Below are 24,613 nucleotides of genomic sequence, written 5' to 3'. Positions count from 1 at the left end.
TTTAACTAACATGCATCAGGCATCTAGCTGTTCTATTCATTTGATAAATATTTCATGAGCACCTACTACGTTCCAGCTACTCTGCTAAGCACTTTACAAAAATTATCTTTGCTGGATCTTCATAAGATGCCACCGTTGTACCCATTTTACAGATGGCTGTGTGTGGCCTGTGAGGGCAGAGGGAGTGTGAAAGAGTGGTCACAGGTGTGTGCACTGGAGAGACAGAGATACTTTCTTGGGCAAGTGACTTAAACTTCCTGAGCACCTTTTCCTCATCTGGAGGATAGAGATCATAATACCTATTTTTCAGGATTTTTGTGAGGGGTAACTAAAATATAATATGCATAAGTGCCGTGGGTCTTAGAAACGCTCAATAAACAGCAGCAGCAGAGGCACTGGATGCTACATGGCTCCCTATCAGCTTCCTTCTCTCTCTCTCTCTCAATCCATTTATTCATTTATTTGTTTGTTTTTTTTTTTTTTGATATGGAGTCTTACTCTGGCATCCAGACTGGAGTGCAATGGCATGATCTCAGCTCACTGCAACCTCTGCCTCCCGGGTTCAAGTGATTCTCCTGCCTCAGCCTCCCAAGGGGCCAGGATTACAGGCACATGCTGCCATGCCTGGCTAACTTTTTTGTATTTTAGTAGAGATGGGGTTTCACCGTGCTGCCAGGCTGGTCTCCAACTCCTGAGTTTAGGTGACCCACCTGCCTAGGCCTCCCAAAGTGCTAGGATTACAGGCATGAGCCACCGCACCCAGCCCTATTTGTAACTTTTTATTTTAAATAGTTATCGATCCAAAGGAAATTGCAAAGAAATGTACAGAGAGATCCCATGCACCTCCCTCAGACTTCCCCAAGGTTAACTTGCACTACTGCAGCATGCCGTAAAAACCAGTCATGTGACATCATACAATCTACAGAGCTTACATGCAGCAGTTTGATGTGTGTGTGTGTGTGTGTGTGTGTGTGTGTGTGTGTGTGTGTAGCTCTACGGAACGTTACCTGTAGTTTCGTGTCACCACCACCACTACAATCAAGATGTAGAACTGTTCCATCCCTACAAGGCTTCCTTGGGCTACCCCGTTATAGTCATGCCCCTCATCCCTAACCCCTGGCAACCTCTAGCCTGCTCTCCATCTGTCTAATATTGTTCCTTCAATGATGTTATATAAATGGAGTCATGCGGTATATAACCTTTTGGGACTGGCTTTTTTCATTCAGCAGAATTCCCTGGAGATTCCTCTAGGTGGTTGTGTGTAACAAGAGTTCGCTCCTTTTTATTGTTGGGTAGTATTCCATATGTGGATGCATTATAGGTTGTTTAACTATCAATCAGTGAAAGGACATCTGGTTATCATCTTTACTCCACTGAATTGCTTTCGTACCTTTGTTAAAAATAGGTTGGGTATATTTGTGTGGGTTTCTTTCTGGGTCACCTACTCAGTCCATTGATCTGTGTGTCATATCTCTGTCAATACTACTGTCATGATTTCTATATAATAAATCTTGAAATCAGATAAGCTGATTCTTCATTCTTTTTCAAAATTGTTTTAGATATTCTTTGCTTTTCCTTATAAATTTTATAATCTTTTCTACATCTATACCGATTTTTCTGAGATTTTGATAGAAATTGCAGAGAACAGACATCTTTGCTATGTTAAGTCTTCCAATCCATGAACACAAGTCTCTTCATTTATTTAGGCTTTTAAAACTTCTTTCATCTGTGTTTAATAATTTTCATCATAGAAATCCTATAGATTTGTTAAATTTATACCTATTTCATTTTTTTGAGTGATTGTAAATGGCATTGTATTTAAAATTTTGGTGTCCATGTATCCATTGCTGGTGTATGAAAATACATTTTTTTTTGTATGCTTAGCTTGTATCCTGTAACTTTCCTGAACTCACTTATTACTTCTAGGAGGTTTGTGTTTTTAGATTCCTTGGGATTTTTATGTAGACAATCAAGTCATCTGCAAACAGGGAGAGTTTTATTTCTTCCTCTGAATTTGTATGTGTTTTCTTGTCTTTTGCACTAGCTATAGCTTTCAGCACTATGTTGAATATAATGATGAGAGCTGGCATCGTTGTCTTGTTCCCAATCTCAGAGGAAAGCATTCAGTAAGTATAACATAGTTTTTAAAAATGCTCCTTATCAAGGTGAGGAAGTTTCTCTCTATTCCTACTTTTTCTGTGTTTTATCATGAATGGGTGTTGAATTTGCTTTTCCTACATTGATGGAAACCATCATGTGATTTTCTTCTTTAGCCCATTAATATGGTGGATTATATTAATTGATATTTAAATGTTAAGCCAACCATGCATCCCTAGAATAAACTCCACTTGGTCATGATGCATAATTCTTTTTACACAGTGTTGAATTCTGTTTGTTAATGTTTTGTTAAAGATTTTCACATGTATACACATGACAGATGTTAGTCTATAGTTTTGTTTGTACTGTCTTTGTCTGGTTTTGATATTATGGTAACAGTAGCCTCATAAAATATATTTGAATTGTTTCTTCCTCTTCTATTTACTGGAAGACATTGTATAGAATTGGTGTTAACTTTTTAAACACTTGGTAAAATTCTGCAGTGAAACTACCTGGTCCTGACAGACTCACAGCCGAATTCTACCAGAGGTACAAAGAAGAGCTGGTACCATTCCTTCTGAAAATATTTGAATCAATAGAAAAAGAGGGAATCCTCCCTAACTCATTTTATGAGGCCAGCATCATCCTGATACCAAAGGCTGGCAGAGACACAACAAAAAAAGAGAATTTTAGACCAATATCCCTGATGAACATCGATGCAAAAATCCTCAACAAAATACTGGCAAACTGAGTCCAGCTTCACATCAAAAAGCTTATCCACCACAATCAAGTTGGCTTCATCCCTGGGATGCAAGGTTGGTTCAACATACGCAAATCAATTAACGTAATCCAGCATATTAACAGAAACAAAGACAAAAACCACTTGACTATCTCAATAGATGCAGAAAAGGCCTTTGACAAAATTCAACAGCCCTTTGTGTTAAAACTCTCAATAAACTAGGTATTGATGGGATGTATCTCAAAATAATAAGAGCTATTTATGACCAACCCACAGCCAATATCATACTGAATGGGCAAAAACGGAAGCATTCCCTTTGAATACTGGCACAAGACAGAGATGCCCTCTCTCACCACTCCTATTCAACATAGTTTTGGAAGTTCTGGCCAGGGCGATCAGGCAGGAGAAAGAAATAAAGGGTATTCAATTAGGAAAAAAGGAAGTCAAATTGTCCCTGTTTGCAGATGACATGACTGTATATTTAGAAAACCCCACTGTCTCAGCCCAAAATCTTCTTAAGCTAATAAGCAACTTCAGCAAAGTTTCAGGATACAAAATCAATGTGCAAAAATCACAAACATTCCTATACACCAATAATAGAGAGCCAAATCATGAGTGAACTCCCATTCACAATTGCTTCAAATAGAATAAAATACCTAGAAGTCCAACATACAAGGGATGTGAAGGACCTCTTCAAGAAGAACTACAAATCACTGCTCAACAAAATAAAAGAGGACACAAACAAATGGAAGAACATTCCATGCTCATGGATAGAAAGAATCAATGTCGTGAAAATGGCCATGCTGCCCAAGGTAATTTATAGATTCAATGCTATCCCCATTAAGCTACCAATGACTTTCTTCACAGAATTGGAAAAAATTGCTTTAAACTTCATATGGAACCAAAAAAGAGCCCACATTTCTAAGACAATCCTAAGCAAAAAGAACAAAGCTGGAGGCATCATGCTACCTGACTTCAAACTATACTACAAGGCTACAGTAACCAAAACAGCATGGTACCAAAACAGAGATATAGAACAATGGAACCGAACAGAGCCCTTGGAAATAATACCACAAATCTATGACCATCTGATCTTTGACAAACCTGACAACAACAAGAAATGGGGAAAGGATCCCCTATTTAATAAATGGTGCTGGGAAAACTGGCTAGTCATATGTAGAAAGCTGAAACTGGATCCCTTCCTTACACCTTATACAAAAATTAATTCAAGATGGATTAAAGACTCAAATGTTAGACCTAAAAACCATAAAAACCCTAGAAGAAAACCTAGGCAATACCATTCAGGACACAGGCATGGGCAAGGACTTCATGTCTAAAATACCACAAGCAATAGCAACAAAAGCCAAAATAGACAAATGGGATCTAATTAAACTAAAGAGCTTCTGCACAGCAAAAGAAACTACCATCAGAGTGAACAGGCAACCTACAGAATAGGAGAAAATTTTTGCAATCTACCCATCTGACAAAGGGCTAATATCCAGAATCTACAAGGAACCCAAACAAATTTACAATAAAAAATCAAACAACCCCATCAAAAAGTGGGTGAAGGATATGAACAGACACTTCTCAAAAGAAGACATGTATGCAGCCAACAGACACATGAAAAAATGCTCATCATCACTGGCCATCAGAGAAATGCAAATCAAAACCACAATGAGATATCATCTCACACCAGTTAGAATGGCGATCATTAAAAAGTAAGGAAACAACAGGTGCTGGAGAGGATGTGGAGAAATAGGAACACTTTTACACTGTTACATATGTTACATGTATACATATGTAACAAACCTGCACGTTGTGCACATGTACCCTAGAACTTAAAATATAATTAAAAAAAAAAAGAAACTACCTAGTCCTGGGGATTTCTTTTTAGGAAATTTAAAAATTACAAATTCAATTTCCTTAGTAATTATAGGGATATTAAATTATCTGTTTCATATTGGGTGAATCGTGGTAGTGGGGTCTGTAGTGTTATTCTTTGTTTCATTCTCAATTTTGGTCATGTGCGTCTTCTCTTTCTGTTTTGTTCTCTCTTTTTGGTTAGTTTTGCTAGAATTTTTCAATGTTATTGATCTTTTCAAAGAAATATCTCTGTGTTTCATTGGTTTTCTCTATCATTTTTTGGTTTTCAACTTTATTGATTTCTACTCTTTATTATTTCCTTTCTTATGTTTGGTTTGGGTTTATTTTGCTCTTCTTTTTCTGGGTTCTCAAAGTAGGAGCTTAGATTGTTTATTTCAGAATTCTTTATTTGCTAGTTATGCATGATGCTATAAATTTCCCTCTCAGCAATGCTTTAGCTGGTTCCACAAAGCTTGATAGGTTGTATTTTAATTGTCATTCAATTTGATATATTTTTAAAATTTACATTTAGACTTTCTCTTTGGCCATAGGTTATTTAGATATGCATTATTTAGTTTCTAAGTGATTGTATATTTTCCAAATATCTTTCTGTTATTGACTTCTGGTTTGATTCCACTGTGGCCAGAAAAAGTACTCTCCATGATTTCAATTCTTCTAATTTTGCTAATGTTTATTTTATGATCCAGGACATAGTCTACCTTAGCATATGTTCTGTGGGTGCTCGAAAACAGCATGTATTCTGTTGCTGTTATGGGGAACATTCTATACATGTTGACTAGATTTTGTTGGCTCACGGTGTTGTTAAGTTCTTCCATATTCCTGCTGATATCCTGCCTAGTTGCTGTATCAATTATTGGGAGATGAGTGTTGAAGTCTCCAACTGTTTTTGCCTTGCATATTTTACAGGTCTATTGTTTGCTGTACGCATATTTAGGATTGCTATGTCTTCCTGATTGACCCTTTTATCATTATATTATAATAATATCCCTCTCTATCTCCAGTAATTTACTTTGCTCTGAAGTTGACTTTATCTGATATTAATATAGCCACTCCCACTTTCTTTTGATTAATGTTTGCATGTGATTTTTTCTATCCTTTTACTTTTAGCTTGCTTATATTATTACATTTGAAGTGAGTCTCTTGTAGCTAGCATGTAGTCAGTCATGTTTTTCAATCCACTTTGCCAATCTTTGTCTTTGAATGGGTGTATTTGGGCCATTGATATTTAATGTAATAATTGATATATTAAGGTTTAAGTCTGCCATTTTATATTTTGTTTTCCGTTTGTTCTTTCTGTATACATTTAGAATCACATCAGACAGTGTTACAATTTTTGCTTCAGCTGTCAAACATAATTTAGAAAACTCAAGAAGAGAAGGAAAGTTTATTGCATTTATCCATATTTTTGCTTATCATGTTCTTCCTTCCTTCCTGATGTCCCAAGAATTCTTTTTAAAAAATTGTCTCCTTTCTGTTTGGAGAACTATAGCCATTCTTTTAGGATAGGTCTTCTGGCAAAAAATTATCTTAGTTTTCCTTCATCTGAGAATGTCTTGATTTCTCCTTCATTTTTGAAAAATATTTTTGCTGGATATAGGACTCTGGGTTGATAGTTCTATTCTTTCAGCATTTGAGAAAGGTGCCACTTCCTCCTGACTGTAATGGTTTCTGAAGAGAAATCTGCTGTCATTCAAAATTTTTACCCCCATAGGTGAGATGTTCTTTCTCACTGCTTTCAAGATTTTTGTTTTGTTTTTAGTTTTTAGTAATTTATTTTTTGTCTTGGTGTGGATTTCCTTGGGTTTATCCTCTTTGGAATTTGCTCAGCTTCCTGAATCTGTAGGGCTGGTTTGTGTGTTTTTACCAAATTTGGGATGTTTTTGGCCGTTATTTCTTCAGGTACTTTTTCAGCCCCATCCTCTTTTTCTTGCCCCCTTCCAGTAGTCCAATGACACGAGGGTGAAATCTTTTGTTATAGTCCCACAGGTCCGCAAGGCTCTGTTCATTTTGTTTTCCAGCCTACTTTCTCTTTGTTATTTTGATTAGGTAGGTAATTTCTATTGTTCTATATTTCAGTTCAATGATTCCTTCCTCTGTCCCTTCTGGTCTGCTACTGAGTCCTGGCAGGCCCCTGGCTTAAGTCAGAACATAAAATTTAAAAAAAATTGATGAATGTGCTTAATAGCAGACTGCTTTTGAACCTGAACTTGGACTTCCAACCTCCAGAATTGTGAGAAAATAAATTACTGTTGTTTAAGCCACCCAGTCTGTGGTACTTTGTTATGGCAGTCTGAGCTTGAATACACTGAGCTTGTTGAGTTTGGGAGCGTAGTGTCAAAGAAAAGTATCTACAATTATCTGAAAAGGCTATTAAAATACTCCTTTTTCCAAAAATATGTCTATGTAAGGCTGGATTTTCTTCATATACATCAATTAAAACATCAATCAAAACATCAATCATATCATAATAGACTGAATACAGGTGTGGATAGGAATCCAACTACCTTCAAGTAAATCATTAAAGAGATTTGTAAAAATATGAAACAACTTTAATCTTCTGACTAATTGTTTTTGTTTTGGAAAATATAGTTATTTTTCATAAACTATGTTACTTATGTGCCACAATAGATTTATTATTGTTATTTTTAAATGAATTAAGAAATAGTATTAAAATCAGTTTTAATTTCTAGTATTGTAAATTCAGAGAGATATAACCTACACAATCAACACTCTGAGTGTTCTTCATAATTTTTTTTTTTTTTTGAGACAGAGTCTCACTCTGTCACCCAGGCTGGAGTGCAATGGCATGATCTCAGCTCACTTCAACCTCCACCTCCTGGGTTCGAGAAATTCTCCTGCCTCAGCCTCCTGGGTACCTGGGACTACAGGCACATGCCATCATGCCCATCTAATTTTTGTATTTTTAGTAGAGATGGGGTTTCACCACGTTGGCCAGGCTGGTCTCCAACTTCTGACCTCAGGTGATCCACTTGCCTCGGCCTCCCTAAGTGCTGGGATTATAGGCATAAGCCACCACACCTGGCCTTGTTCTTCATAATTTTTAAGAACATAATGAGTCTTCAGACAAAAAGTTTGAGAATGGCTGATTTAGGTCAGCATTTCTCAAACCTCAGTCAATCAAATATGACTGCCATCATGGTCACTATCTCTCGTATCATTGAGCTCATTAGTGTTTTCCCTAATCTGCTTGATTTAAGGTTAAACAATTTTCTTAAAGGGAAAATTTTATCATTACCATTGGTGCAAAACCAGTGCCACTCACCACAAGTAGGAGATGAGCACAACAAAGAATTGCAAAGAAAACAACAGAGCATCCTTATGTCTGATAGATCCTATCGCCTGCCTAGGGGCCTAGGCCGAAAGTCTGGTCTCTCATCAAACAGAGTTTAACAAATATTTGTAGGGGAGGTCATTAAAAATAGACTACTTCCAGCAGAACCTTTTGCCTTGATGGACTTGGAAGACTGAAAGAGAACTGGAAATGGACTAGTTTTCCCATCAGGTGATGAGCTCTTATTTAATAACACCTAGTATCCTCTTAGGTACCCTGGAAGTAGACACTCCACACTTTGGGAGGCTCAGATTTTAATGGCACCAAGATGAAGAGGTGTGTGGATCAGGCTCCCTTCACAAATGATGCCTCTGCCTCTTTGAAGGGGTGTACAGAAGAGGGCTCCACCTGTGCTCAAGAGCCCCAGATCACTGACCTTGGCAGCTAAGTCTGAGCTAAGTGCTCTGCAGCTCAACCACAGATGATGCTCCTGACAGTCTTCCTCCAAAACCAAATCAGCTCATGTCCTGCAGACATCTCACTTCAAGCTATATGTGCTCAACTCTTGTTTCCACCTGCCCCTTCCACAATTTGTTTTTCCTCCTGTGTTCCTTTACTAGGAAAATGGCACCATGGCTGAGAATGTCCCCAGCAGTATTGTTTGAAAGAACCAAACCCTGGAAACAACCATATGCCCACCAGCCAGAGAATGAACAAATAAACTGTAATATCGTCATGCCAGGGAGTATTGCACAGCTATGAAAATGCATAAACTACACCTGCAGGAACCACAGGGATGAGTCTGAGAAACAATGTTTCCCAGTAGAAGAAAGTCTGAAAGAAGCAAGTCTCAAATGATTACATACTGTATGATGCCATTTTAAAGGACTAAGACAAAAATGAAACTAAATAATATGTGTTGTAAGCATACACACACATGAAAGAAAACCATTTTTAGGCTGGGTGCAGTGGTGCACACCTGTAATCTCAGCACTTTGGGAGGCCAAGGAAGGTGGATCACCTGAGGTCAGGAGTTCAAGACCAGCCTGGCCAACATGGTGAAATTCCGTCTCCACAAAAATACAAAAATTAGCCGGGCATGATGGTGGGTGCCTGTAATCCCAGTTACTTGGGAGGCTGCAGTGAGAGAATCACTTGAACCCGGGAGGTGGAGGTTACAGTGAGCCGAGATCGTGCCATTGCACTCCAGCCTCGCTGACAGAGCAAGAATCTATCTCAAAAAAAAATTAAATAAATAAAAAATAAAAACAAAACAAAACAAAATTAAAAATCCCAACTAGTTTAAGAAAAGCAAAGAAATGGTCTGTTTCCTCTGGGATTGGACAGAAATTTGCAAAATTGGAATATGCAATAATTGGGAATGCAGACATCATTTGATCATAAAGATGTTCATAATGGTGTTCTCTTATTGTTAGTGGTGGTTTTTTTTTTTTTAATCATGGCAACACTTTGGACACAATCTAAATGTCAAGTCCAATGGGATTAGTTAAGTACATTACTGAGGAGTCATAGGATAGAATATTAGGCATCTATCAAAAAACATGTTTTCAAGTAATTTTTATGACCTAGGAAAATATCTTAATAACTTCAAATAAAAAATGCAGAGTAGAGAACTGAAATGATATAGGGTCTCAATTTACATGATTCCAAAAAGAAAATTACTATGGTTATGGTATGGAAAAAAGATATAAGGGGAAAGATACAGTATTCCCCAAATGTCAATGTTGGTGGGGTTAGGATGTTTGATTCTTAAACAAAATATCTTCATTTTCCCCATTTTCTATAGTAAACATGCATGGAAGAAAACATGTTAGCACACACACAGGCACATGCATGCTGGAGGCCAGTTGTGCATGCAGCAGTCTCTCTGTGTGCCAGTCTCTCTTCCACACCCATCTCTCAGCCTCCCCAACTGACCCCTGGAGCTGGATTCTGCCCAGTAAGACCCCTTCTGCCTGACTCCAGCAGGAGGCAAGACAGGGAGGTAGCAGGCTGAGAACCCTCTCCCCATATCCACTTCCTTCCCACCTTCAGCCTCCCCTACAAATGATGCCTGTGTGTCCCCCTCACCCACCTTAGTTGGACACCTCCTTCCCTTGGGCCCACCCCACCCAGCCCCTCTGTCCAGGGTTACCTACTCAGAACAGAGAAAGGGGCCCGCTCCCAGGACTTTGCCTGGTCCCGCCCCAGCTGCCAACCTCTCCACCCCACTGGGGCCACTCAGCCCCTACATGGGGTGTGAGGGGGCTGCACCTTGGACAGCTCCATTCCACACCCTGACTTGGGCCTGCCAGGAACTCCTCCCTTCTGAGGTCCCTACCTTCCTATGGCCTCCTCTTCTCAGAACTATAAATTAGCCCCCAAAGTCCCACCACCATGTATTCATCTTCCTCTGAGAGGCCACTAGCCTATCAAATTGATGAGGTACAACCTATTGATCTTGCAGCCTCCACTTTACAATGGGGAGACCGAGGCTCTTAGAGGAAGACCTCATATCTGAGAGCACACAGCTAATGGCGATAAAGCCAGGATTTGAGCCCAGGTGGTGGATCTTCCAAAGCCAATAGATTAATGCTGTCCCATCCTCCAGACCCTCCGCTGCCATCAGTGAGCACTGAGCATTTACGCAATGTCCTCTCTGAGTCAAAAATAGACCCCAAGGCTCAGTTCTGCTGTGCCATCTGCCACACACCAACTCAGAGGCAAAAATGTTGACTTGCTGCAGAGACGAATACTCCAGCAGCTGGGAACTGCGCAGCGAGAGGCCCTTGTGCCCTCCCAGACTTTCCTGGCTGGGGCGGGTCAATTGTATCGGTCTGGGGAGAGGAGAGCAGCTCGGGTCAAGGGCGGGGGCAAAGAGGCAGGCGGGTACAGCTCACAGTAGATGTAGGAAATTGCAGTGGGCTGGGACTCAGCAGCTCTGGCTGGGGCCCAGAACTGACTGCCACTGAGGTCGAGTGGCCTCAGGCAAGTCCTCTCTCCTCTTTAGGTCTCAGTTTCCCTGCTACAAGGGGTTGGAACATGAGTTCTTTCAGGCCTGGTAAAGTCATATTCTATGGTAGTAAGACACAGGGGGCTGTCTTCACATTCCTGGCCCTTTTTAGGATTTGACCACAGGCAACAGGGAGAAAGGATTCTTAGAGAGAGGAAGTCGCTGGCCCACGGTCACACCTTTCCTAACAACAGCAACAACAGTAACGACAATGGTCATATCTCCCACTCCATAAGATATAGGTGGCTTACATTTCCCGAAGCACTCTTATGCCCATTATTCCACTCACTGTACCCATTTCACAGATGAGAAAACAGGCCCAGAGAGGGAGAGTTGCCTAAAGCCACACAGCTGGTCCGTGTCAGGGAAGACAGATCCTTGTTCTCATGCATCTATTCCATGAAAGTTCTGAAGATTAGTCCTCAGAGAGGCTGCAGGCATGGACTTTCCAAGTCCCTGTCTAGGGAAACTGAAGTCCCTTGTAAGGCAAAATCATCTTATGCCAAAGTAGAAGGGAATCTCCCCAAGAAATTTCTCAGTTTAGACATTTGCTGAACATGTTTCCTGTGCTACAAAAATACTCACTGGGCATCCCAGCTGGACCATTTTCCCAACACCCTCCACATGTGTGACACCCCTTTCCATGGCATTTGGGAGGAGCACTGGGCAAGGAGTCTGGGCACTGCCTCTGTCATTTCTTATTCATCTTCTGTCCACCTGGTGGGGTCACAAACATTGAAGGGCTGATCAAGCTCATGGCTGTGTCCCAGCACCTGACACTCAGCAGGACCACATCACTGTTTGCAGACTGGTGAAGAGGTTCTAAGGAGCAGAGCCCAAAAGCATCTGTTTGTATCACACAGAGAGTGCTAGGAAAAGCCCCTGAAGGCTGCCACTCATAAGGGGCTTAATCTGTGCCAAAGACCATTCTCCAAGTTTTATAGAAACGAACCCACTTAACCGTCATAGCAACACTAAGAGCTGGTGCAGAGATGCCGTTATTTCCTTGTCCATAATCCCATAGATCTAACCACCATGGGGAAAGCTGGTTTGATATCACACACAGCATCTGCCTGAGCATGTTCTTTGGTGAACACATGCAACTCACCAACCCCAAGAGCTCTCAGCCAATGATTGATGGGTGTTGGGAGTTGGTGTATAGATAGTGTATAGATATCCCAGCTCCCTTCCCTCTCAGCTGGGAAAACCATGAGCTGTGGGTTCTACACTAGCTCCCAGATCCAGGTGCCCACAGTAATAATTAACTTGCTTGATAACACCTCGTTCCCTTTCCTGTCTCACTTCCCTACTCCCCTACCAGCATTCCTATGCCTCACAAATAAATTACTTGCACTTGAATCCTCATCTTACGATCTGCTTCTGGAAGAACCCAGTCTAAGGGAGGAAGGCGCCAATATTATTCCCATTTTAGTGGGAAGAAAGCCAATGCTTAGAGAAGAGAAAATGACTTTCCCAGGGTAACACAGAAAGCTCATATTTGAACCCAGTCTTGTTTAACCTCAGAGGTTTTGTTTTAATCATTACATATGCCAGGAAGATGGAACTAAGAGTGAGACTGAGCATCTAATGTGATAAATGACCAGGTCCATTCATTTATTCAAAGACATTTTATTGAAATCAATTACTTGTCAAGCCCCAAACTAAGCGTTGAGGGCACACTGATTACATGCACTGGCTCTGGGATTGTGGGGATCAGGTTAAAACCATGTGCCAGCTGTGTGACGTGGGTGAGTGACTCAACCTCTCCTATGAATCATGATTTGTTGTCTGTCAAATGGAGGTGCCTGAGCCATGTGGCTTCCTCCCCTGAGTTCTAGCATCACTAGGTAAGGTCAGACGCCCCTCCTCAGTGGGCCCCTTCCCTGTGCTGGCCTTTGTTCACCACCCTGTGCTGTACTGTTCACTTTTCTATCTTCCCTGAACTCTGAGAGCTCCCTGCAGGCAGAGTCTTTGTCATCTCTGTCTCAGCACAGGGCCTGGCAAGGAGCACAGGGCAGGGGTTTGAGATGGTTGAGAAAAAGAAAGAAAATGTGCCTACCACACAGGTTCCTGGGAGAGCAAACAAGCTCATGCATATAAATAAGTGCTCAATGTGTGTTATCTGTAAGATGATGGCGACACCGGTGCTGAACATTGGAAAGTGAGAGGCAGCAGCAATACTAGCATGTCCTATCACTTAGGCCAGCCAGTGGTGAAATAAATCTGAACTGCAGAGAAGTTTAAAGTTTGCATTTTCCATACTTTTTATTCCTTTCTGTCTCCTTCCCTACCTCCCTCTCTCCTTTTCACTTCCTTTTTTCTTTTCTTTCTTTTTCTCAACCATCTCAAACCCCTGCCCTGTGCTCCTTGCCAGGCCCTGTGCTGGGACAGAGATGACAAAGACTCTGCCTGCAGGGAGCTCTTGGAGTCCAGGGAAGATAGAAAAGTGAACAGTACAGCACAGGGTGGTGAACAATGGCCAGCACAGGGAAGGGGCCCACTGAGGGGCCCACTGTGGAGGGGCGTCTGAACTTACCTAGTGATGCTAGAACTCAGGGGAGCCACATGGCTCAGAGAGGTTAAGTCACCTGCTTCAGGCTACATAGCAAGAAAATGGTCTGACTCCAAATCCTATATATTTCTAATATCTTGCTATGGGATCACATTCTGTTAACAGCCCAAGGAAGCAATAATGACAAAGACTTGTATCACATGACAGGTCTTGGGAACTTAGCCCAAGGGAGTCTCTTGTGGCTGGCTAGCCACAAAGAACAGAGCCTCTGAAGTTTCAATAGAAAAAGCAAGTGAAAATCTGAGACCAATATGAAAGCAATAAATGTTTACTACAGAGGCTGATAAGACATATTTTTTTTTCTGAAACCTAGAACTGAAGTAAATAGCAATAATGCAACGGAACACTTTCCTGAAGATCAGGACCATATTGGAATGTAGAGAGAGTGTTTTACCTTGCCATGGAATATTATTGGTTTCTTTTTCTTCAGTCTCTTCAAGGTGAACTTAACTATATAAAATAAATTTTGATTTTTCCCTTTTTTATTTCGCATAGAGATAAACTTGATCCTAATATTATAGACCATTTTTTTTTCACCCCAGAAAGCACATTTTTTGTCTATGTGATAGTTTTTTAAAAAGGTCTAGTGCCCTCTGAAGTACAGCTGCATCAAACACTTCTCCCTTCCAGCAGGACACATTCTCAATGCTCCAATGAAAGTCAACAGGAGTACAGGTTCTGATGCACAGAAATCCATTTCACGGGAACCCTGTCAAGACTTAATGTATCCCTCCAGGATCCCAGGCTGCCTGGGCACCAGCTTCACACACTCCTCTGATCATAGCAAGGATCAATGTCACCCCGGTCTATGGAACAAGTTGCAGAAGAGTTTTAAATAGTAGGAAATCCATGCCGGGTGAGGTCATGGTGAAAGTGAAGGGGAAACATTCACAGTTGTTCTGGGAGAGACGGAAGCTGTTATGCACAGTCGCCAAGGCCTAGCTGCAAAGTAAACCCTCCGATCAGGCAGGTTGCTGGCAGGATACGGCCCGGCCTGCTGTTCCTGTGGCTGAATGGTACAGTCTGGTTTTACCCGACTTGGATTAGGCAAGTTTGAGGCTCAGACAGCACTGAGGCAGGTGGGAATGTGTGTGGAGACCTTCTGCTCCCTCTACTCTCATTTATGTCTCTTTCTGGCCTGGGTGAATGTTTTACGAAGGGGACTCCAGCCAGAGACAGCAGGGCATACCAAGTCACTCAAATAACTACACGTATTTTCTACTGCCCCCTTCTGCCAACACATAGCCTCCTGGAGCTCAGCTCCTATTCTTAAGGAGCTCACGGGACAGTTAGAGTACCTGATGGAGGAGCAATTAGTGAATTCATTGGGGGAAAGATGAGAGACACAGCCTGCAGTGAAGCAGGTAGTTTGGCTTTAGGACCTGGCAAGGCAGTGGTGAATGGACGTGTCGATTATCAAGCCCACCACGGGCACAGATGGGGCCAAAGGGGCCAAGCTCAACATCTCAGATGTGGATCTGTGATCACCGTCACTGCTACTTGCAAAATACAATCCTTAATACAGTTCCTTCCTCTGTAATACCTCACTAACACACATGCATATTCCACAGCCCTGCTTTGGGAATTCAAAGTTTTGTATAAAGAAATATTTTGCTATAAACATATTTCTATTCTAGGCTAACTCAGATTTAGAGATAGATTTTTCTTTTCTTTTAAGAAATCAAGAGTTCAAACCTTCAGCCCGGCAACTGTACACAATTGCTCACAATTACGTTTCATTCAAGCAAGAACACAATGTATCAATCATATTTACCTGTTTTGCTCTGTCTCCAATTCCAAAAGCTACCTTGGTCTGCCAGTAAAGGGGAGTCACATCTGGGAATGTCCTGGCCATGTGACCCCAAGCATGTCTCAGTTTCCCCATCTGTTGAAAAGGAGACTCTAGCTTCTTCCTGGGCTGTGGGAAGCAGGACATGAAGTCTAGGCTGGGCCAGCTCCCTAGGGCCCTCAGCAAATGGAAGTTGTGAACATTAACACTGATTTTGAACAATGCCAAGGTTGCATAAGGAATGTAGCCATGCCTATCATGGGGCCGGGTTTGGGCTTTCTGTAACACTGATTTTGAACAATGTCAAAAGCTGCATAAGGAACCTCACTGTGCCTATCCTGGGGCCCAGTTTTGGCTTTCTAGAGCTCGCCTGTGGCAGCATTTCTGCAGCCGGAGAGGGAACACCCTTCCCACGGCCACCGCCTCGGTGCCGGTTGTGACTCATAGCACTGGCGAGGGGCGTGGGCGGGAAACCACATAGGCATCACCATGGCATCTGACAGATTTGCCCCTGTGGAGCTACTCTGTAAAGAAAAGGGGAAGAGGGGGCCCTTCTCCTCCTGCAAGGTGAGTGGGGCACAGAGGGAACAGCTTTTGTCAGCCGAACCCCCTTGCTGCAACGTGGCTGGAAGCCAACCTTAGAGAAGGTGGCAGTGTCCTGCCTTCCGCCCAAAGTGAGCGCTGGCCTGGCTCCTGGAGTGGGGGAAAGATCCCATCTTGTGGGTGCTGCCCTCCATAGCTCCCTCTCACACACACAAGGTCAAAGTCTTCTCACATAATTAACATCAGAAAGGCAATCCAGAACCTCCCATTTGTGAGCAACGGCTATGTGCTGGGTTGGCTCCCCCCAACACTGCTTTTATGTTATTTGCTTCCTTCCATCCTCAGGACGACTTGTTCTTATCTCCTCTTACAAATGAAGAAACCGAGGCTAGAAGTTGCCCGAGGCCACAGTGCTGCCCTGAGGCAGAGCTGGGGTTCCAACCGAGATGTGCTCCCTGTGCTCAAAAATGGGTCAGGAAATCTACAAATGGGTGTCTATGGGCATGTGAGAAGCAGGTGAACTGGAGAACATCCAGGAAGTGCAACTGCTGAGGCCACAGACAGCTCAGGGCAGAAACACTCATTTTAGGCAGCTGTCATTTTCCAAAGGACTTTCTATGTGCTGTCTCATTTACTTTTCATAACAGTTCTATGAAGTGGGAGCTAATATCTCCATTTCGAAGGCAAGGAGGCAGAGATTGAATTGCTCCTCAAGGGCATCCAACTGCTCTGTCCTCTACGGCCCCCAGCCTCCAGTTCCCCATCTGTGCAATGGGAATATATTAAAATCACACCCTCAGATGATGTCAGGGTTAAATGAGGTAACATAATGGAAATGCTTTAGAAACTGCAAAATGCCACCGGAATTCTATGGAGTATTATTATTTACTAAAATAGCTTAGTGCGGAGAATGCAAATAAGTCTGAGAATTGCGAGGTTCTAGATTCAGACCTAGATTTCTGCAGAGTGCTTAAGTGGCGTTCTTTCCTGGACTGGAAGCTCCCGAAAGCAGGGACCACGTCTGGTTTGCCTCAGTTTCCTCAGTGCCCTGTTCCATGCCTGGCACAGAGAGGGACCTTGAAAAAGCTAGGTGAAACTATTCAGGATTAATTCAGACTGGGAAAGAGGGTGGAGGGGAAGAACAATGGGACTGAGGGCTGGAAGTGGCCTTTTAGAGGTGGGTGACCAGAAAGTTGATGTTTCAACTCTTGAGAATGAAAACGCCTCTTTTAATAGTCTTGATAAAATGGAAGTGTTCTGGACCAGCAGGGACATAGTCACACTACTTAAATATTTAGTACTTATTTAGTCTGATCCCCATGTTGTGGGGGAAACTGAGGCCCTCAGAGGATTGCAGAGCTGGTAGGAAACCCAGGACTCTCTGCTCCCCTACAGGCCTGCTCTTGGAAGAGCCAGAACAGCAGCTCAGAGTGGGTGGAGCTTGCTTTTAGTGCCTGCAGCTCTCTGGAAGGAACTGGGTGTTATCGAGATAATCCAAAGTTTCTGTTGGGTAAATATCAACACTTCTGGGCCCGTTACTAAGGGCCTGGGTGGTTGCTAAGCGGCCCTATGACCTCATGAGGGGGCCATTGTTTAGCACTCAATAGGCATCCTTGAGTGACATCCCCCAGCTCCCAAATCCCAGGGGCCCCTGGGGTTTTGTGAAAAGAAGCAAGAGATTATAATGAGCAGGAGCGGTCCACAGACCCACGTTTGTTTTCTGGGGGTCTAGTGGGGCGGGGGTGGGGGCTGCAGCTTTTCAGAACAAGGCATAGGAAGGCATGAGTGCCTGGTGAGAGGCTGCCAGCTGCCATTGCTGGCAATAGAAATACCCCAGGAATAAAGAATTAACCCCATGTACGGCGCTTGACCCTTTGTAACCCACGTGAACACTCATCCTCTCACTTTGTTTTCAAAGCAGCCACACCATTTCACAGAAGAGAAAACTGGGTCCAAAAAGGGGAGACAGCTTGCCCAAGGCCTCCCAGAAATGTCTCAGTTTCCAGGTGTGGAAGGCAGAATAATGGCTGCACAGACACCCACATCCAAACCCCCAGAGCCTGTGAATATGTCAGCTTACGGCAAAGGGAAATGAGGGTGCAGATGGAGTGAAGGTGGCTCACCAGCTGACTTTAAGACAGGGGAGATCACCCTGGATGATCTGGGTAGGCCAATGGAATACAAGGACCTTTAAAAGTGGAAAAGGGAGGCAGAAGAGTCAGTGTCTGCGAATCAAGGAAACAGGCAGCCTCTAGAAGATGGAAAAGGCCCAGAGACAGATTCTCCTCCCCCGCAGCCTCGAGAAGGAATGTGGCTCTGCCTCAATTTCAGCCCGGTAGACCTGTGTCAGACTTCTGACTACAGAACTGTCAGCTGATCTATTTTAAATCCCCTGGTCTATGGTTTTTTGTTACAGCAGCAATAGTAGCTAATACACCACAGTTAGAAATCTGCAATCTTCTGGCCCTAAGCCAGAAGCAGGGCCTTGAAGATCACATTTAGCTTTTTGGAGTTCAGAAAACAGAAGGCTCAGGGGAATAAAATGATTTACTCAAGGTCACAAAGCAAGTAACACAAACAGTGAGAGGCACCTCTGGGTGTGGGTCAGACCTTGTTGAGGCTACTGAGACCACCTGCCAGGGAGTTGGAACTTCTAGGCCCCTTCCCTGCCATTCTCTGCCAGCTGGCCTGATCAGGACCCCAGACCCCAAACCCATCCCCTCTGAACCTTTCTTGGGCACAGGCAGGTCAGAGGCCCGTTACATGACAGGCAGGAGGGCACTCTCCTCCTTTTCGCCCCTGCCAAGCACAGGCAGCCCAAAGCCTATGGCCTCAGTGCCTTTCTTTGAAAATGGGAATAGCACCTTCCACACCACATCAAACGGCAAGGATAAAATGTGAGCACACAGTAGGTGCTCAATGTCTGCTCTTAGATTTCTCTCAGCCAGGCCCAGGCCCTGCTCTGTGTTTCACAGCAACTGGCTGTTTCCTCTCAACCTTCTTTGGAATCTGAGGGCTTCATTCCCAGAAGGGCATTATCTCTGCCCAGCACACAGGAGTACAATGATTGCCTGTTGAATGGACCACAGGATTAACACCTATTATGCTTCTCTCTCCTCCCCTTCACCTAGAAAACTCCTATGTATCTGTCAAGGTTCAGAGCAAATGCTGCCTCCTCCGGGAAGCCTTCCCTGACCTCCCTGTGCAAGGTCACATTCATCTCTTTGTGCTGGGCTTCTGGCTTCCTTGTGGCACCTTGGTGTTGGTGCTAAGGGCTCCAGCCATGGTGGCCAACACATCTGGGCTCCAATGCTCCAACACATCTCTGGCCCTGACAGAGTGATTCTTGACTAGTTACGCCTCTTCTCTGAGCTTTGTCTCTTCCCCTGTGAATGGGAGGAATAGCAGCACCTCCATTGTGGGACTGGTGGGGAGAAGCCCATAAGATGCCGTGTGGGAAGGGTTCCTTACGGGGTCCAGAGTGAGCACCCAGCAAAAGGCAGTGGCTGTTTTCACTAGAATGGCTGCTATGGTCCCAGATGCCTGCATAGCTGGCCTGATTAGGACCCCAGAGCCCAGATCCCACCTTCTCTGTGGCTTTCTTTGTGAGAGACAGGTCAGAAGCCCTCTTATTTTATTTTTGAGATGGAGTCTCGCTCTGTCACCCAGGCTGGAGTGCAGTGGCACAATCTTGGCTCACTGCAACCTCTGCCTCCCGGGTTCAAGCAATTCTCTTGCCTCAGCCTCCCAAGTGACTGGGATTACAGGCACCCACCATCATGCTTGGCTAATTTTTGTATTTTTAGTAGAGATGAGGGTTTTACCATGTTGACCAGGCTGGTCTCAAACTCCGGACCTGAAGTGATCTGCCCTCCTCGGCCTCCCAAAGTGCTGGGATTACAGGCGTGAGCCACTGTGCTTGGCCAGAAGCCCATTTTATGACAGGCAGTGCTCATGGAAAACCCAGGTTCTCCAGGCCAGGGATATGTCTGATTTGTCTTTGTGACTGCTCTCAAATTTTTACTGAGCACCTAGTAGGTGTTAGGCTCTCCTCTAGCACTGGGGGGACAAGGGTGAACAAGGTCTCTGCTCCCTCGAGCTGTCTTTCTAGTGGTGGGGGAGATAAATGCTGAACAAACTAAACATTAAATAAAAATTGACTGTGTCAGGAGAGGATTGCCATTGTGAAGCACAAGGCAGGGTGAGTGGCAAGTGACAGGGAGGGCTTCTGTTTTATAGAAGGGGGCAGGGAAAGCCTCTCTGAGGATGTGGCCTTAAGCGCAGACTAGAGTGAGCAGCACAGAAGTTTGGAGAAGGCTCCTAGGGGAGGGAAGAGCAAGGGCGAAACCCCTGAAGGTGGGGTGTGCCTGGCATGCTTGAGAAACAGCAAGGACACCACATAGTGTGTGCTCAGAGAACAGATGCAGAACTGAAATGTTATTCTGTCATTTCTATTGTTTTATTAAACTTTAGTTACTCCTATTTATGTATTCTTTCTTATTTTATTAATAAGAAACTCATTCATTGAGCCTCTTTCACATATCTTGTCACTGAATTCTCACAGCAACCCTCTGGGGTGGGTAAAATTGTCCCTATTTTGCAGGTGTGCAAAAGTGAGGCTCAGAGAGGTGAAGTGCTTTGCCCAAGGTCACATAGCTGGTAGGCAGCTAAGTCAGGATTTGAATCTCAGACTAGGCTATATTTCAGTTCGTGCTTTTTTTTTTTTTTTCTCCAGACAAAAGGGCTGTGATGGCGGTGAAGCCCCGAGACTGTCCTGCCATGAGTCACTCTGAGCCCTGGGAGGTGGTCCCCTTCTCCCTCTCCTGGCTAGGTGTTTCTAATTGGCATCTCTGGCCTCCCAGCCTCGGTCTCTGCTCTGAGATGCAGAGGTAAATATGCAGCTTGGGCCCTGGGTGGCCACTGCATTCTGGAAGGCACAGTTCCAGGGGCCCAGAAATGTCACCCACTGAGGAGATAAATGAAGATGCCAGAGAGTAGGCCGACGCTTGGGAAGTGTGAACTTTTGAGGACTTATAAAAAGTTCATCAGAAACGTCAAACTGCCGACGCTTTGCCAGATCGGCTTGGGTCTCTCACCGCCTTTGCAGCATCTGGGCTGCCTGGACGAAGCTAGATTCCCGGGGAGGTTGTGCCCCTGCTGCAGCATGATGGAAGGAGGCAGGAGAGCCTTCTGGTAGGAAAGCTGATGCAGGAGAGGTGGACAGAGCTCCTGGAGAGGTCTGGCTGGAGTGAGACCCAGGAGCTGGGGTTCCTAGAGGAGTGGGCACTGGAGCTGGCCTCTTGGGGACGGAGGAGAAACGGACTGGGCATTTAGGCAGGGACTGCAGGGCACAGTCACTGAGGGCTGAGGTCAGGGAAGGAAGAATGGTCTGAAGTGACTGGAGGGGGCCTGTGTACCAGAGGGTACATTCTACACCATTATTCTGTTTTTATCTTGCGCCCACTGTCATTTATCTCAGTACGTGGCAGGCATGGGTTTGAACTCCAGTCCATGTGAGCCTGCAGTCCATGCTGTTGCTATACCATCCTGCTAACAACAGGAAGGTGAGTCATCATGGTGGCAGGACCAAGCTTATAGGGGAGGAGGGCAAACTCGAAGATCAAGTGGTGTGGCCAGGCATGCCTCTAGTGTGGGGATGCGTCTTGGTCAGAGATGGTAGCGTGAAGGCCCCCGGCCAGGCAGTGACACGGGGACTTAATGTAGAAATAAGGCAAGACAAGGAAGGAGACTACGGGTCCTCAGTAAGCTCCCAAGCAGGCTGAAGTGTGCTTCTGGCATGTCCTCAGAACTTGTTCTCCATATGGATGCCAGTGGGGCCTCTGCTGGCATTTACCTCCTTCTTTGGGTCAGAGCAGCCAGAACTGCCTTTGAGGAAATGCTCAACCCCCCAGCACCCGCACACTCAGGCTGTGAGGCTCTGATGGGGCTGACCCTGTTGGAGCTCCCAGGATGGGTATGATTCATCCCAGCCTTGACCAAACCAAGCTGTGTAGCCTCCGGGTAGTGACTGGTTCATGGAAGTGCATGTGGTCTGTGAGCCACTGAGAGGCAGCCCTAAGATCATTGCTAGGACTGCAGGGAATTAAATGCTCCCTTCTCTTTTTCTGCTAGGTTGACTAAGCTAGGAAGTCACCTAAAGCTTCTGAGAAGGTGGGAGGAGGGGGGCACTTTTACCACCACACAAGGAGAGGATGCCTGAGGGTGAAGCCAGAATAAGGGAGGCAGGACTGAGAGATGGAGAGGAAGGGGTGAATACATTCTGGACATCTTCCCAGCCCCTGGATCCAGCTGTGCCTGAAGCCTGACCTACGACTTTTCAGTTACTCAAGCCAATAAGTGGAATAATGGAACCCCCCAGTTTAACCCTTAAACCCCTTTGTGCTTAACCCAGTTTGAGATGCATTTGAGAGAAAGACTCCTGATATCTACAGCTCATAGCCTTTTTGGAACAAAAAAGAAAGAATGGAACTCAGAAGCAAAAAAAATGGAGAAAGAAGGATGAGGGGAGAGCATGGAATAACAGGAGGAGAAGGAAAGGAAGACAGAGGAGGGGAGGGGAGGAAACAGGAGAGGAGAGAACGAGTGAGGAGAGTAACAGAAGGTGGCCATGCACCCTCCAGGAGTGAGGCCAGCTGCTCCTGTCACCTCCTCTGCTATTTATATACCTTGTGGCTCTCAACATAACTTCACACCTGTTATCCCTGCCCTTCAAACACTAATTTGTTTTCCAACATTTCGGAAATGCTTTTCTTCCCTAAGAAACACTCTCTGCTGATCTAGGCTCCACAGTTTTGAAATGCAAGTCCCCCCCGGGAGGGGTAGTAAGATGAACGATATTAACTGCTGATGGGTGTGATGCTTTCGTTTACAAAGCATTTTCACACTTTATTTAAGCTTGGAGTGAGCTCATGGAAGTAGAGAGTAAAACTGTGGCTATTAGAGGCTGGGAAATGTAGTGGGCGGGAGGATGGGGAGAGGTTGGTTAATGGATAGGAGGAATAAGTTGTAGTGCTTTATAGCACTGTCGGGTGAATATAGTTAACAATAACTTATTGCACATGTTCAAAAATCTGGAAGAGAGAATTTTGAATGTTCCCAACACAGAGAAATGATAAATGTTTGGGGTGATGGATATGCTAATTACCCTGATCTGCTCATTACACATGTATGGAAATACTACTCTGTACTCCATAAATATGTACAATTATTGTGTGTCCACTAAAAAGAAAAGGAAAAAAAACCCTAGTGAAATAGACAGGGAAGTCTTTAGGCCTATTTTACAGATGTAGATCCAGGGTACAGAGAGATGTGCTCAAGGTCACCCAGCCCAGGGTGCTGGAGTTTGCATCCAAGTCCCCTGACTTCCAACCCCAGCCCTCTGAGAAGCTCTGGGAGTCTGGAGATAATCTGCACAACTCATCGGCTCCTCAAGATTTATCTTGGGCTTGATGTTTAAAGAATATCCGAGGAGACACAAGTTCCACCAGTGATAACTCTGCACGTGTTCCTTCTGTGGGGAGCTCAGAATGAGTCCCGGGTATTACATTTCCAGGGAGAAACCGATTTAAAGATGCAGAAGGCAGTTCAAATGCTAGGGCTAGCTGAACACTCTTTCAAGTTTCTATGCTGAGTGATCTGGTTTCTGTTTTGGGAGGAGTAAAGTTGCTCCGATTTTAAGGAGCTGCCAACACGAAAGATGCTGGCCTCTTGCAGCCTTTGATCATGGTGCATTTCACTCTGACTTCTCAAACCTTAGCAGTTGGCCCAGACCCTTTCAAATCTAGCAGGCAATTAAATTTTCACAAAAAGAAGTAGAAACTCCGGGGATAATGAGATGGGAGCAACTTAAAGGCAGTCGCTGGGCTTCTGAACAAATCAGCGAAAGGCACCGTGTAGTAGCTGTCTTTTATAATGGGGTGTCGCAGGCAGGCCAGGGAGGGAAACCTCATGCGCTGGAGCTCCGCAGTGGGAATGTTCCAAGCCTCTGATGATGGCTGGAGTCAGCCCAGGGCCTGTCCTCCCAGGACGGATGGAGCTCGGCAGGTGTCCCTGGGAGGTGTGGCCAACCTGGGGTACCTCGCTGAGGCTCTCACTCTGATGCAATCAGAACACCAATGGAACAACCCCTCAGCTGGGCCGTCTTCTGAGAGCCAGGCTTTTCCAGCTGAAAAGCATTTCAAATGCCCCATAGCCCCAGCTGAGCCCCACCTTTCTCTCTAGTATGCTCCTCCCTCAGTCTTCCCCATCTTGGAATATGGCCCCACAGCTGGTCAGCCTGCTGCCTGGCTCCCATCAGCCCCATGCCCCATTACCAAATCCTGTAGATTCTATATCTAGCACATTGCACATCCTCCCCTCCACTACCACCTCCTTTGCCAGCCTGCCATCCGCCTGAAGGAATGCAATACCCTCCACCTGGGTCTCCACGACTGCCCCCTGTGACACACTCCCCAACAGAAGGGGCTTTTGGAGGCTGGATTCGAGCACATCATAGCTTACATCCATTGACGGCTCTCCTGCAGTTAGATGAAATCCAAACCCCACACCTCTCCCCAGCCCCTCACAGCACCATCTCTTGTTCTCTAGGCTCCAGAGCATCTGTCCTTTTTCAGTGGCCCCAGTGCACAAGACTCGTTCCCACTCCAGGACCTATGCATGTGCTA

General features: G+C 44.6%; 1 protein-coding gene across 12 annotated transcripts in view; it reads right to left on the bottom strand.

Moving 5' to 3' along the window:
* ATP2B2 (ATPase plasma membrane Ca2+ transporting 2) overlaps nucleotides 1-24,613 on the bottom strand; it is a 388,078-nt gene that overhangs the window by 216,504 nt on the left and 146,961 nt on the right. Inside the window, exon 1 of one of the 12 annotated variants that reach the window (XM_030801573.1) lies at nucleotides 15,372-15,500. The exons of the other annotated variants lie outside the window; for them this stretch is intronic. The gene's annotated coding sequence lies outside the window, so the exon portion shown is untranslated. Of the gene's footprint in view, nucleotides 1-15,371; nucleotides 15,501-24,613 lie in introns of those variants that run through there. 12 annotated transcript variants of the gene reach the window in all.

The sequence above is a fragment of the Nomascus leucogenys genome, chromosome 21 (assembly GCF_006542625.1).
Source record: "Nomascus leucogenys isolate Asia chromosome 21, Asia_NLE_v1, whole genome shotgun sequence".
Lineage (NCBI taxonomy): Eukaryota > Metazoa > Chordata > Mammalia > Primates > Hylobatidae > Nomascus > Nomascus leucogenys.
Note: the sequence above shows the minus strand (reverse complement) of the source record. Positions and strands in the feature narration are given on the sequence as shown.